This window comes from Fukomys damarensis, unplaced genomic scaffold (genome assembly GCF_012274545.1).
Source record: "Fukomys damarensis isolate Sample0158 unplaced genomic scaffold, DMR_v1.0_HiC HiC_scaffold_29, whole genome shotgun sequence".
Lineage (NCBI taxonomy): Eukaryota > Metazoa > Chordata > Mammalia > Rodentia > Bathyergidae > Fukomys > Fukomys damarensis.
The window spans coordinates 16,621,617-16,636,886 of NW_022900941.1; the positions used below are offsets into that span (position 1 = coordinate 16,621,617).

A 15,270-nucleotide genomic window follows, 5' to 3' on the forward strand; every position below is an offset into this window, starting at 1 on the left:
CCAACTTATTTCAGCAATGAGACAGTCCCACATATAGCTAACTTAAATAGAAGAAAAATATTATCCTGAAACCAAGTGGGCGCAAGAAACACTTTTCCAAAGCTGCCCATCATCGATCCTGTCCTCCCAAAGCTATGGAAAGCCCTAGAGATGCTGTTCTTAAAAAAAGAAAAGACAACTTAAAGCAAAGAAAAAGGGAAGAGATGAAGACAGAAAAGAAGGTGATGTTTAAGAAATAGCGAGAGCTGAGGGATGGGTAGCAAATCGGAGAGATCTGACTTGTAAATTATGGTTTTCGATAAAAAAAACATTGATAGAGGTGTTTAATAGGCAACATGACAGAAGCATTAGTCCTAAGGCTTTCTGAATGCTTTTAAATGCTTGCATTGGTATGTACCAAGCCATCTTTTCTATTTTCTTGATTCTTCAGTAAAACACCAGATACTGGTCATTTAGTCTTCTCCAGTGGAAAATTTCCTTCAATTCCAAAGTCAAGACTTAATAACATGTAAAGCTGCTGTCTACCCAGGATTTTGGACCTGATTCACCAATCTTCTAGGATTTTCAAATCCTTGATATTTATAATCCTCCTCTAAGAAGGCTTCCTCCATGTGGGACATAACTCCCTGCTCTCCAAATTAGAACCCTATCTGATCTTCCAAAACTCAAAGGCTACTTCAAAAAGGGGTCCCTTCTCTCTACCCACCTCCTCAGAGCACACCTTGGGTCCTTCTTCTGGGGACCCCCTGGCTAATGAACTGAGCTAGGCTCCACTGGAGACTCTCCTAAGTGAGACACTGTGGACTGCATCAAGGCCTGTAGGATCACACAGGGTCAGGACTCCACCTGGTGACCCTTAACCAAGGGGGAAAGATCATAATAAACAGAAGACTATTATCTCAGAAAATCTACCTTTTCTCTGTCATCTGTCAGCCTTTCAATCTCCCCTTGCTGCATGTTGTAAGTGAGAATTTGGGCAAAGACCAACTCAGGAGCTCAGAAGTTTCTTTTTCTTTTTCTTTTTCCCCAAGTGGGTGTTTGATTCAGCTGATTGCAAAGAGGTTGAAAGACTAGGTGTGCAGCATGAGTCCCATTTGAGCTCCCACTGAAGTCCAGCTCGTGCTGCAAAACTAGTGCTTGATCACCCCTTCGAATTTCTATTTACACTGAGCTGATGAATTAGAGAAATGTTTGTTTTCTAGCTTAGGAGGAAAGAGTTTTGAACACAAATGCCAAGGGAATAGATATTCATCTTGACCCGAGGGTCCACTTCCCACTCCTAGCCCCTGCCATTTATACACCTTTGTAAAGTGTTTTTTATGATAATATATAGATATCACATGTTCTTGGTAAATAATTCAATCAACTTTATATCCCATCATTTTAGGATAGCCAATATTTTGGTGACTGTTTTTGCAAATGTCCCTTTATGTATACATGTATGTTATCTATGCAATTTTATAAAAGTGAGATCTAATATGAATATTTTTTGCTGTGGCCCCTTCTCCACCTCCCTCTGTCCTCCTCGTATCTATACCCCACACTCATCCATTTTCCCTAAGTAACCCAACACAAGAATGTTTTATTAACTGGTCTCTGCTTTGGGCAGCTGGGAATTAATCCCCTGGGAGCCCTCTAAGCAGCTTTGTGTAACACACCTCACACTTCAGAATTCTCTACCTGAAGAACGAAGACGGAAACATTTATTTATTCCACAAGTTCTATCTCCCATTCACCAAGGACTGTCACAAAGCTTCATTCTCTTTTATTCCTAGACTCTGCGTGAGTGGGTGAGCACCACACTGGTTGAGCAGCACCTCATCATTTTAGAGAAGCTCCTGGTTGAGAGTAGGAAATGAAACACAACTGAAAGATGGTGCTGGAGAGTCACATCTGCAGGAAGGCACTTGCTGTGGCGATGGCTACAATAAAAGCAGCTGGAGGAATGTAAGGCCTGAGAATCAGACTTGGAGTCTGTAATGTGGTGGCCAGAAGTGATCTCTACAAAGGACAGTACGAGAGAGCTAGTGGCCCTATCTATAGTCTTTCTGCCGCACGTGAATAGCATGCTTGGTGTACCTTGTCTCTTTTCTCCATATCCATTTCGGACTCCTCCCAGCCCCACTAGGGCCTTTTCCCCTTATCCCTGCAGAGTTGGAACCTTAGTTCCTTTACCCATGTCTCTGCAATCATGAATATTGCAATAATAGCCCATTTATATTTACCACATAGCATGGAGCACCAGTGTCCCCTGGGTTCCAGACATATTTCTTTCTTACTCCACTGGGAGCAGCAATCCTGGCTTCTTAAAGTAACCAAGGTCAATTATGCCCACCAGTGTCGTTCTTTACAGCCCACTGGCTCACGGGATTGAAAATGACTAGGCAGGGATTAAAACCCGAAGTTCGGCTGAGCCTACCTGGTACAAACCAGCTTCTATCCTTTAGGAAGTTTCTAAGAGAGCATAGGATTGCAGGATGGGAAGGATAAATTTCTCCAGTGAGTCACTAGGAGTAAATGTCAGGTGGCTAATTGTCTTTTCACCTCTTGGTTCCAGAGTCTGTGTATTCTAGCTTTGGGGACACAGACCATATAATGGCAATTGCCTCCATGCACAAAATGCATCCCAAGAGCTTATTCCAACCGCATAGAATGTTGTCCCCTTGATAACAGCCCAAATGAGTCTTTTATAGGCCTTACCATCCTTCTTATGGCTTCCTGGTGATATGTTAAAAGGTTGAACCAGAGATTCCGGTAGCTGTGCATTTGACAGCACACTTATTTTAACACGAATTGGGTCACTGCATACAGTCTTAAACGGGCTCTTTGCTAATAAGTTATACATTCTGTAGGTCCTTGGCTGGTAAAACTGACAGCCAGAGATGACACCTATTCTTGCATTCAAAGTAGGTGTCAATTCTTGTAAGGACAAATTGCTGCTCTCACCAGAGAGAAAGGATCTGAAGAAATACATTTGCTACCAGACAGTTAGCGTGTCTTTTGTTTGTTTGTTTGTTTGTTTTTGTTTTTGAGAGTGGGACTCACCACATAGTTCAGACTGACCTGGAACTCACTACATAGCCCAGGCTGCTCTTGAACTCACAGAAATCCTCCTGCTTCAGCCTCCCCAATGCTGGGATTACAGGTGTGTGCCACCATGACAAGGCTTTTTTTTTTTTTTTTGACACAGAAATCTTTTTGAATGATATTACCAGATTTGAGAATTTGGCTATGGTCTCTTTGGCTTGACCTCTGGGCATGAAAACCCTTGATGCAAAATTCTCATAGCTTTATTCCCTCCTGCTATGGCATCCAGGAGATTACTGTAGAAGTCCTGAGCTGCCACAGAGAAGGGGCACATGAGAAGGGCTTATCTGTGGTAGATGCTCCACAGTGAACACGAACACAACACCAAAAGGTTCGTACGTACTGGGCCCACGTCCATAGATTTATCCGAAAGCCTCATATTTTAATTTCTTAACTCTCATCTTTTGATCTTGTTCCTCTCATCCCATGACCCTCAGACAAGACACTAACCACTGCCAGGAGCCTGTCTATAGCCACATCTTAGTACATCCTTGCCTCCCTGAAAATTAAGTAATTGGTGCATAGCTTGCCACTCTTCCCACAAAGATTTTTCATTGTCCTACAGGTATCTCCAAGGGAAGTTACAGACAGAGGGATTTACCTTCAGCTAGCACTATCTAATTGTCTGTCAACAATGTCCAAGTTCTTTCCTCCTATATCGGTTGGTCATAGGAACTTCCTCCCCCAGGAGGGTCTAGATATAATTGAGGGAAAGCAGTGGTACAAGAGAGGTAAGTGGCACTGGAGTCGCTTTCTATGCCTCCTCATTCCAAAATGTACCTTTTATTTTACATGAGTTGCTGCTGTGGCCATTTGATCCAACGATCTGGTATTTGCTATAAGGCACAACTTTTAATTGGAAACTTGGATCACAAAGTCACCTGATGACTCACTGCCAGTGTTCAGTCTCCACTTGGGCTTAGCAACACACTAATAGTTGCTTTTCAAATGGTAAGCAATTCTCTGCCACAGAAGGTATGGCTTTTCTCTAGAACCATAGGGAACTATACTGTGATTTTCCTATTGGGATTTACCACACAGACATCCTTATCTACTACCATGGGTATCTCTAGCACTTTTGTGATATGACAAGTCTTGTGAGATAAGTGACAGGACAGCTTGCCCCAGAGCCTGGACCTCCTGCAGAGCATTCCGAAAGCACGAGATTCTGAGTAACCCAACAGGAAGGTCAGAGCAGTGCTCCGAAACGTGTTACATGCAGCCTCCAGGACTGAAAGAGACACACCAACTGCAGTGTATCTTAGCAATAGGAGATGCAAACAGCAATGAATCATTCTTTCTCTTGGAGGGGACTGCCACTCCCTCCCAGGCTTATCAAGCCCCCAGATACTTTATTAAGGCACTGGATACCAGGAATTGTCCCCAGCCCACTTATAACCAGTAACAGAGTCCTTCTAGTTCCACAATGAAATCTTGAGGTTCTGCTTCCAAGGATCACATCTGAAACTACATGTCTCTGACTGGATTCCCTCAAAGATAGGGACTTACATGCATGTAATTTATTTGGGGGAAATGATCCTACTCACATAAATAAGGAATAGGAAAGAGTGACAAAGGAGAGAAACAAAACCAACTACTCTACTATTGAGCTTGTCACCACTATGGTCTACGAGCGCTAATGCCACTGGAGATAGGCATTAGTTTTGTGTGACTATTGTAATAAATTACCACAACCCATTGCTTAAAACACTAGAAAGTGTCTTTCACTGCTCTGGGGAATAAAAACCTGTCATCAAGATGTCAGGAGGACCACACTCCCCTCTGAAGGGTCTAGAGAAAAATCCTTCTCTGCTTCCTTCAGCTCCTGGTAGGGTTGGTGCTCCCTGGCTGTGGCTGCATCTCCTGTTCCATCTTCTTCATCTTCACCTCTTCCGCCTATCTTAAATTCTCCTCTGCCTATCTCTGAAAAAGATACTACTTGTCAATTTGCCCTGAAATAAATATTGAAAGAAGTTTAGAGAGAAGAAAAATAATGTAGTCAGAAACTCTGTTGTATATATAGAAAAAGTATCAAAGGAATAAATGAAGGTAAATAAGACCTTATATTTTCTTATTCTTATCTAATAGGTTTTTTTTCAAATATTAAAGCAATGTATTCAATTAAGTATATCTACAGAATGTACACACATACATACAATGGTAAACTTACTTTAAATTCAATGGTAAACTTACTTTAAATTTTAAATTTTGCCCTTCTCCTGGGCTGGCTGGTTTCATGGTATGATTCTCTCTTGCGATGCAGTGGCAGGTCCCAGCAAGCCCATAACAAAGATAAAGGGCAACTACTCTACAGTTCACTGTGTTGTTACACTATGTTGTTCACTACAGTAAGTATATCAAATGCATTCTCAATTTATACTGTTTTCAACTCACAATGGCCTTACTGAGGTTTCTCTGCACAATTTAAGGAACATCTGTGTGTATGTGTGCATGAATATGAGTGTGTATGCTCATATACATAAAATAAATAACAATGACACAAGAGACATTAGGGAAAAATTAGGATTATTTTGTTATTATAGGTATTCATACCATCTGTGAAGCAGTATAGTATTATTTAAAAGTGGGTTTTGATTGGTTGTAAATATATAGTGAAATCCCTAAGGCAACCATTTTTTAAAAAGTGAAAAAGACAAGTATAACCAACATGCTAAAAAAGGATAGAAAATCAAATCATATCAAAATTCTCCATTAAAAACACACAAGCCAGAAAATGAATGGAAGACAAAAATAGGAACCAAGAAGGGAAAATAGAGAACATTAACAAATATAGCAAATACTAATCCAATACTATTAATAATCACTTTGAAAATCAAAGGTATAAGTGTACCAATTAAAACACAGATATTCAAAGTAGATCAAAGAGGAAAAGTCAATTATATGTTTTCTAATAGAAAGCTACTTTACAAAGACAAATGCTGATTAAAAGTATATAATATACCATAATAATGCTAATCAAAGAAGAGCAAGTTTTGCTATACTAATTTCAGACACAGCAGACTTCAAGCAAGGAGAGTTATTTAAAGTTGCTTTAAATCAAGGGAGCATCACATAGGATAAAAGAGCCAACTCTTCAAGAAGATACAACAATCCTTAATATACATGAACCTACCCAACAACTGAGCAGCAAAATACATGAAACAAATTCTTTCACATGCCGAGAAATAAATGAATCCGTCATAGCTGGAGACTTCAAAAAGTCTCAAAATGAAGAGCTCTAGGAGTCAGAAAATCAGAAAAGATATAGCTGAACTCAACAACACCATCAATCAACTAATCATAATCAACAGCAATGGACTTCTTCATCCAACAACAGAAAATACATTAATCGCAAGTTCACATGGAACATTCACCAAAGTAGATCACATTCTGTGTCATAAAACACACCTCAATAAGGTAAAAAAATAGAAATCATAAAATGTCTGCTTAGACCACAATAAAATTTAACTAGAAATCAATGCTAGAATGATTAACCAGACAATTCCAAAAATATGTGGAGGTTAATGTACAAAAGTCAGCTTTCCTATAATAAACAAGTAGAATATGAAATTAAAAACACAATTTTATTTACATTAGCACTCCAAAAGATTAAATACTCAAGTATAAATCGAACAAAATATCTATAAGATATATGTGAGGAAAACTACAAACTCACATGAAAGAAATCAAAGAACTACATAAATAATCCACACTTGTGGATAGGAAGATTCAATACTGCCAAGACAATGGTTCTTCACAATCTATAGATTCAATGCAATCCCAATCAAAATATCAATTCTGTTAGCATTAACAGCTGATTCTCAATCTTAAATGGAGAGGTAAGAGACAGAGTTGCAGCCATAATGTTCAAGGAGAAGTACAAAGTTGGAGCACCAATGCTGTCTGGATTCAAGACACCAACTATATGAAACTATGGAAAAGGCAAAACAGTGGAAGCAGTGAAAAGATCAGTGGTTACTAGGAGTAGGAGGGAGAGATAAATAGGCAGTAGGATTTTTAGGGCATTAAAACCATTCCATATGATACTGTAATGGTAGTTTAGTGCCATTATAAACTTGTCCAAATTTGCAGGATGCACATCAACAGTGAACATTAATGTAAGTTACAGAGCTTAGGTGACAATGATGAGAGAAAGAATGTTTACCAATTTTCCCAAATGTACCACTCTGCTGGGGGATGTCGACAGTAGGACAGGTTTTGCATATATAGGGTCAGGGAACATATTGAATATCCTCATATCTTCTGGATCTTACTATGACCCTCAATCTTCTCTAAAATCTATAATCTTTTTCAAAGACATTTGTCATTGGACTTAGAGCCCATCCAGATCATCCAGGATAATCTCATTTAGAAATCCTGCACTTAATCATATCTTCAATGACCTTTTTTCCAAATACCTAACATTCATAGGCTCTAGAGATTTGACATAGATCTCACTCAGGGAGCCTTTAAACACAGACACACAAATACACACACACACACACACACACACACACACACGAGTTGTATAGACTGTTCCTCAAAATTGCCCACACACCGGAGGGAAGAATACACACACACACACACACACACACACACACACGAGTTGTATAGACTGTTCCTCAAAATTGCCCACACACAGGAGGGAAGAAGAGAGCATTAATCCACTACCTTCTCTAAAACCCCTTTGGTCCAGGGTCACTAGTGCATGTTAACTACCTTGCACCTTGATACACCTGTGCAAGAGTCAGTGGAATCCAGTACCTGTTCCACACAGTGGCATCAGAAAGCCCTACATGAAAGCAGCACAGTGAAGCAAGGTCCTGTTATGCGCACCAGCCTGAAGCTGGCAGCCACATCAAAGGTTGACACATAAAGGAATATATAACAAACTTATATTCATTTGCTAGGGTTGCCATAACAAAAGACTGCAGTGACTTAAACAATAAATTCATTTGCTAATAATTCTGGGAACTAGAAATCTGAAGTCAAGTTAGGAATAGGATTGATTTCTTTGGAGGTCTTTCTCTGTTCCTTGCAGATGATCGCTTTCTCCTAGTATATTTACACAGTCTTCTCTCTGTATCTTCGGATGCCCTACTTTCTTCTTCATATAAAGAGACCAGGACCCACCCTAATGGCCCTCAGTTTACTCAGTTGCCTCTTCAATAGTCATCTCTAAATGTAGGTCCTGGGAGTTAGGACTTCAATATATGTATTTGGGAAGAACATGAATTCAGCCCCTAAAAGAAGTCCTATGACTCAACAACAAGAAAACACAAAAACAGAGAGAAACAGGCATACATTCACCTATTTTTTAAAAATCAGAAAACAATTAAATATATATCTCCTCAAAGGAAATATTCAAATGATCTATAAGTGCATGAAAAGATGCACAGCCAGTAATAATTAATCAGAGGAATGCAAAACAAAACTACACTGACATACTACCTCACATCTATCAGGAAAGCTACAATTTACAAAAAACAAAACACAAAAAGCAGAAAATAATCAGTGGCAAGGATGTGGAGAAATGAGAATTCTTGCTCCTTGTTGACAGAAATGTGAAGCAGTCCCTAAAGTCATCAGAGAGAAGTCTAATTCATTCTTCCTGATATCTGCAAATTACTCTATAGTATAGCTACTTCACAATTTATGTATCCTATTCCTTCTCTTGAGGGAAAACTGATTTATTTCCAGGCCCCAAACACTAAAATATGCCTGTGGCACACGTCCTTTTTCAGTTTTCTGATGGTCTGGCCTTAAGTTCTATGGAAAGAGGATTTAGAGGCTGAAAATTGTAAGGATATTATGAATCTAGATACCAGCAGTGTTGCTCCAGGCAAGCACTGTGGAAAATACCATGGAAATTCCTCAAAAAATTAAGAGTTATCACATTATTCAGCAATTCCACTTTTTGGTGTATACCTAAAGGAATTGAAAGTAGGAATATAAAGAAATATTTGTACACCTATATACACAGCAACATTATTAATAGTCAAAAAGTGTAAACAACCTAAGTTTCTGCCAAGAGATGAACAGATTAACTGCAAGTATATATTATTCAGCCTCAGGAGAGGCAGTATTGATGAATGCTGCACGGCTAAACCCTGAATGTAAAAATGCTACATGCTAAATGAAAAAAGCTGGACACAAAAAGGCAAATATTGCGCGATTCAACTCATTTTTGTGAGGTACCCACAGTAGTCAAATTCATAGAGATGAAGAGTACAATGGTGCTTGCCTGGGGCTGAGAGGGAAAGGAATGGGGGAGTTATTATTCAGTGGAATTATTGCTATTATCTTTCAGCTTGGGAAGATGAGAAAAGTTCTAGAGATGGGTTGGTGATGGTTGCACAGCAACATGAATGCATTTAGCGCCACTGATGGTACACTCAAACATGGATGAGACGGCAGATATTGTTACATGCATTTATCACATTTTTAAAATTAACACAATTATTTTAAGGTGCTCTGAATAGATGTGCCGTAGAAGACAAAAGTATCTGATACTTTTGTTTTTTCCTATATTGAGGACTGACCCCAGTGTCTTTGCATCCTTATCCCTTTTTTAAAATTCTGAGACAAGTTCTCATTAAGTCATTAATTTTCCCAGGCTGTGCTCAAACTTGTGACTTTGTTGTCTCAGCCTCCCACAAGGCTGGGATTACAGGCGTTCGCCACCATTCACAGCTGTCTGATATGTTTTTAATGATATGTTTAATGATCTTTATTAATACAGTTTATTCATCTTATTCCTTCTCTTGATGGAAAATAGATTTCCAGTTCATAGATACTAAAACATGCCCACAGCATACACCGTTCTGTGTATTTCTGATGGTCTGGCATTGAGCTCTGCAGAAAGAAGAGTTAAAGGCTGACAATCCTAAGGATTTTGTGAGTCTGGGTACAAGCGATTACATGCTGACCCTTGATGATAACATGCAAGAGGTCACATAAACCACCCTAAGTCTTTGTTCCGTGAAGACACTGGTGGCCTGGGGTTGAGGGATGCTGCGTCAAGCAGGAGGCATTCTCTTGGGTGGCACCAACATCAGATATAACACATGAGCAGAGGCATCCCTGAACACCAGCAAGGGACCATGGACAGTTCCAGAAGTTGCTGAGGTAGACTCTGCCAGACTTGGGGCTTCCACAGTAACCCCATGATGATTTGTACCACTGGAATCTTACAGGGTGGGAACAAGTGGACAGAATGGGTGAGGCTCCCATATTCCTTCTCAAGGTAATGATGCTGTACTTGTTTGCTGGGGAATTCAAGGGACTTGGGGCTACTGAAATCATCACAGGGGTTTTACATTTTTCCAGGGCAAGCTAGGGAATTACATAAGCAGCTTTATTTCTCCTCAACGTAAGAGTAAAACAAATCTGACAGGAGAGGACACAGGGGATATACATGGCAAATGTCAGAATGATAAAAGATTCCATAGAGCATGTGGTATGAATAAAGGAGAAAAAAAAACAGAATTTGGAGACTTTACTCATTTTTCTTCCCTCTCATTGAATCTTAATTCTACACTTTATTATCATCTATTTAAAATTAAATTCCTACTTCCAACTCAGGAACTATGTCCAGATGACCCTGCCAGGGACCCACTCCGTCCGAGTATATCGGTTGCCTGGATTGATTCTTAAATTCACAATATGTTTAAATGACCAATACAATAATTGTTAAGTGGTCACTCTGGGAAGTTGGCCTGCATTACTGCTAAGTCATTTACATAATAACTTCCATGGATTTGTATGCACTGCCATCTAATTCTATTCTTCTTATGTATTCCAGACATAATTATCACATTTTTAGATATCTTTAAAACTCAGAAAGTGGAGAAAAATAGGGGAGAGCTTGAGAAAGAGAAATAATTAATATTTTAAATGGCCATGGATTTTCCTGCCCCTCTACTCAGCTGTCTTGGCTGCCTCCTTTTTCCAACTTGAAGCTGGTTTTATATCCCTAGGCTCCCAGATAAAATTCAGTTTCCCTCTCCAAGTTTCAACCCAGCTCCCCCAGCAATCTTCCCATGATGCCAATTGATTCCTTGCTCCTCCCCCACTACACACTTACTTTGACTACTTCACAATTTCCTCCTTTTTATTCACCACCGTAAACCCTGCCTGTGTTTCATATGTGCTGTCCCACATCTGATGTTGTCTTCTGTCAATCAAAGCTTCCCTTCCTTCAGGATGCAGCTCAAGTCCCGCCTCCTCCGTGAATGTTTCCAAGAACAGAAGCTCCCTATGGAGAGGAAGTTTTGTGTCTTGTTGTGCTGATAGATCACCACTGTGTCTGATGGATAGTGACTACTAAATACATATTTGCTAAATGAATGTAAAGCACAATCTCCTTCTTCAGTCCCTTTGCCAAAGATGAGGACATCTGTCATCCACATTACCTACACTTAGATCCTTCTTCACCACTACCTCACCTGACTAGACAACAGTTGCTCATTTCGCTCATCTTGTCTCCAGTAGACTGACAAAGGTAAGGCTCTCTTGCCATCTACCTTAACCTTTCCTTTGAGCTGCTATCCACCATGACATCATTCAGTAATGTTATCAGCTGCACATTTTGCTTTCAAGTTCTCTAGCATCAATACTGCGGTTAAACTCATATGTCAGTTTTCTTTCTCTATCACCCACAGGTACAGGGGTCACTTAATTTGGAATCTCTAATTAGCCATTCACATATCACAGGCTCTCACCATTATATGCAATCAACACTGGAGGTTTCCTGAGAGCTTAAGGGACACCAGCAATTACTTTCCTAACTGGATGGAAAGCATGCAAGGTATGTGGATTACCTACTAATACCAAAGCACCTTTCCCATTCCTTGAACAGTTTCTCTTGGAAAACTGCGACAGCCTCTTAGCTCAATCCCTTGACCCATGCTTTCTTGTGTAGTCTTGCTCCATGTGCCAAGTTCAACCTGGTCTTTACTATATACAAAGTCATACTTCTAATACATGAAGGTCATTGTTCATTTACTTAAACTTCTCCACTGGCATCTGTGCAATGCACAGCAGCGGTAGAGTTTCAAGGCCATTGAGAATTTATCCCCTGCATTTTTCTCTAGTCTCAGCTCTCAACGTGCACCTCTCATTCCCCTCTCCAGATTACACACACGCACATACACATACATGTGCATGCATTCATATGCACATGCACACAAATACACCATCATTTTACTCCACATGCACTTAGCAGCTCACATTGTGAGGTGAACTAAGTCTGGGGACTCAGACAAATTTAATCAGCCCCTTTATCTGCATTCATTGAATGAGAAAAGATGACTTATGTCTGTAAGCCTCTGCAAGGCACCTCACCTGTGAAGCAGAAATAATTTTTCTTCCCTGAAGAGATTTCAATGTATCCACTGGGGATTCTACACGTTTCATTTCTTAAAGATTAGAAAATAGGTGACTAAACAAGGAAATGCTATTGAGCAGAAGAAGGAAAGAATGTAGGCTCTCTCTGAATTTTGCTTTGTTGAAAAAAATTTTTTCAGCCTTGAGACGAGAATCTAGCAGTCAGGGGATGAGCTCTGCAACCATGTTATCTTAGATCAAATCCTGGCTCCTTCATACATTTCAAATAAGACCATGGAGTCCATCAGTGACTCAGTTTTGGGATTTGTTAAATCATGACAATAACGGCATCTTCTTCTTTGTATTTTTGTGAGAATTAAATAAATTGATAGTTGTAAAGTAACTAGCATAGTGCCTGGCATATAGTGAGGACCCGATAAAGTCACTGTTATATACTCCAATTTTTAATCCAATTTTCCCATATTGTTACGTCAATGATACTACAATAGGTAAAGGACGATGGAGTGTAATTGAAGCACACTGCACTAGAGACTTAGTTTCTGCTCTCTGCTCTGCCATGTTCTATCTGTGTGACACTATCTCCTTTCCTAACTCTGACTCTTTAAGTTTTCCAATTAAAACATTGAATGAAGAAATGTTTCAAATTTTAGTAATGAAATCCTCCTTGTAACATTGACTTTTTGATACTAATATTATATAGAAGACAGATAAAAATGATGTTGGTTACATTGAAGCAGGAGTAGACCTGTCTCTTGGACTTTCATCTTCCTCCTGCCCAAATGCTGTAAGATACCTGTGGGCAACCCTAATACTCCTTGGCAGGATGACTGCAATGCATGACTTATGGGCATCTTTGGTTTGAGTGACTTCCCCTTTCAAAAATGTTTTTAAAGGTCCAGGGATTTAACTCAGTGGTTCCACCACCTGCCTTGCAAGCACAGGGATCCGAGTTCGATCCCCAGTACCCCCCCAAAAAAAGTTTTTAAAATTCTGGCCAAATGGTGAGTACTCAATAAATATTAATTATTGATGATGATGATGATGATGACGACGATAACAATGACAACTATGATGATGATGTGACATGCTGACTGACCATTTTAGTCATGTATGTATTGAACAAGTAACTGATGGAAAGCTTACTGTGGGTTTAAGGGATGGACTAGTCCCCCTGAAGCATGTCTTCACTCTAACATGAAGATCATAAACTTTTCCCATGGTCTAACTGCATTCCCAAGTTGGTAATGAAGCTAATACAGTGACAAGCACATACAAGAACCAATCTCAGCTGCAGGCTCACTCTACAACCACTTTAGCAAAACCAGTGTGTGCCAACTGATTATTTCTCTTTTCAGGAGTAGCATTGCAGAGTTAACACTGAGTACAGCAGCCTACCTCATCCCTCATGGATGTGTTCCAAGCTCACCAATGGATGCCTGAAATCACAGAGTGCTGAATACTGTATAGTATACACTGTATTTTTCTTTATGCATACACATCTATGATGAAGTTTAATTTATAAATAAAGTACATTAAGTGGCTAATCACAATAAAAAAGAGAACAATTATGCCAGCATACATGAAAGACTATGTGAATGTATTCTACTGTACTCACTCTTTTTGTGATCATGGAAGATGATATAATGCCTATGGGATGTGATGAAGTGAGGTAATGACATACAGTGGCACAAAATTTAAAACCAGTGAGTTGCTTATTTCTGCAAGTTTAATATGTTTGGGCTATGGTTGACTGTAGATAGTTAAGACCTCAGCAAGCAAAACTGCATGTATGAGGAACAATTGCAAATATGCCAAATTGTGTCCACAGGAGCCTGTTAGGTGGCACAGTCTGAGAGCAAGCCACCCTGGGTTCCCAAACAGCATTAAAAAAAAAAAAAAAACTCCCTCTCTTGTGCACATACATCTCACTGTCTTGAGGGGCATGCATATACCAGGGAGCTAAGAAAAGAAAGTCAAGAAACCTTTATTAGTGGGATTGTCTAGAAATCTCCTGGGCCATCTTGGAAGATTTTGATAGTAAGAAGGGAGTGATTATTGGTCATCAGGATAAATCCTTCAGTCTCCTTTCCAGCCAGCCCACCTACGTGGAGCTTCTCCCTTAACTTTCAGCCACTCAGGCCTGTGCAGTGGCTTGTCGAGGACGCCAGTGAGGTTCCCCTCCCAATGCTGCCTCGTGTATCCCATACTTCTTGTTGACTTTACACCTGTCTGTACAGCAGTCTCTTCCCTTTTTGCTGCTGTTTTTCAAGAAACTAACACTTGTAGCGACAGGTAGGGTGAGGGCCTTGGCAATCGGATCCCACAGAGAAAAGGCAACTGGACTGTATACGAAGTTCCCCTCTGATGACTGCCACAAGCTGAATGTGTCTTCCCCCAACTTCCTATGTGGAAGCCCTAACACTTAGTACGACTGTACTTGGAAATAAGGCCCAGACATTAATTAATTATGTCATAAGGATAGGGCTAATGGGGTTAGTGTCCTTATAAGAAGAGACACAAGAAGCTGGTTCTCTTGCTGTCACCCACACACTACTGAGAAAAGGCCATGTGAGGACATACAGTAGGAAAGCCACCATCCACAAGCCAGGAAGAAAGAAAGTCCTCACCAGAAACCAAACCTGCCAGCACCTCGATCTTGGACTTCCCAGCTTCCAGAGCAGTGAGAAAAAAAGTGTCTTTTGTTTCAACTGTGCAGTCTATGGAAGCCTGAGCAGACTAAGGCAGAGACATTTGTGTGGTTTGAGGGAATGTACCTCAACAGGACTTGAGCTGCTGAGCTGACTAAGGAACTGTATGCAGCACTTTATCGTCTCC

The 15,270-nt window shown here is 40.1% G+C and overlaps 1 long non-coding RNA gene across 1 annotated transcript in view; it reads left to right on the plus strand.

Annotated features, from left to right (window-relative positions):
• The window catches only part of LOC109117473, a 37,042-nt gene extending 23,113 nt beyond the window's left edge, over window positions 1–13,929 (plus strand). Inside the window, exons 2-4 of the long non-coding RNA XR_002024787.2 lie at window positions 11,462–11,590; window positions 11,751–11,896; window positions 13,791–13,929. This is a non-coding gene — a long non-coding RNA (uncharacterized LOC109117473). The remainder of the gene's footprint in view (window positions 1–11,461; window positions 11,591–11,750; window positions 11,897–13,790) is intronic.
• Window positions 13,930–15,270: the final 1,341 nt, after the last annotated feature.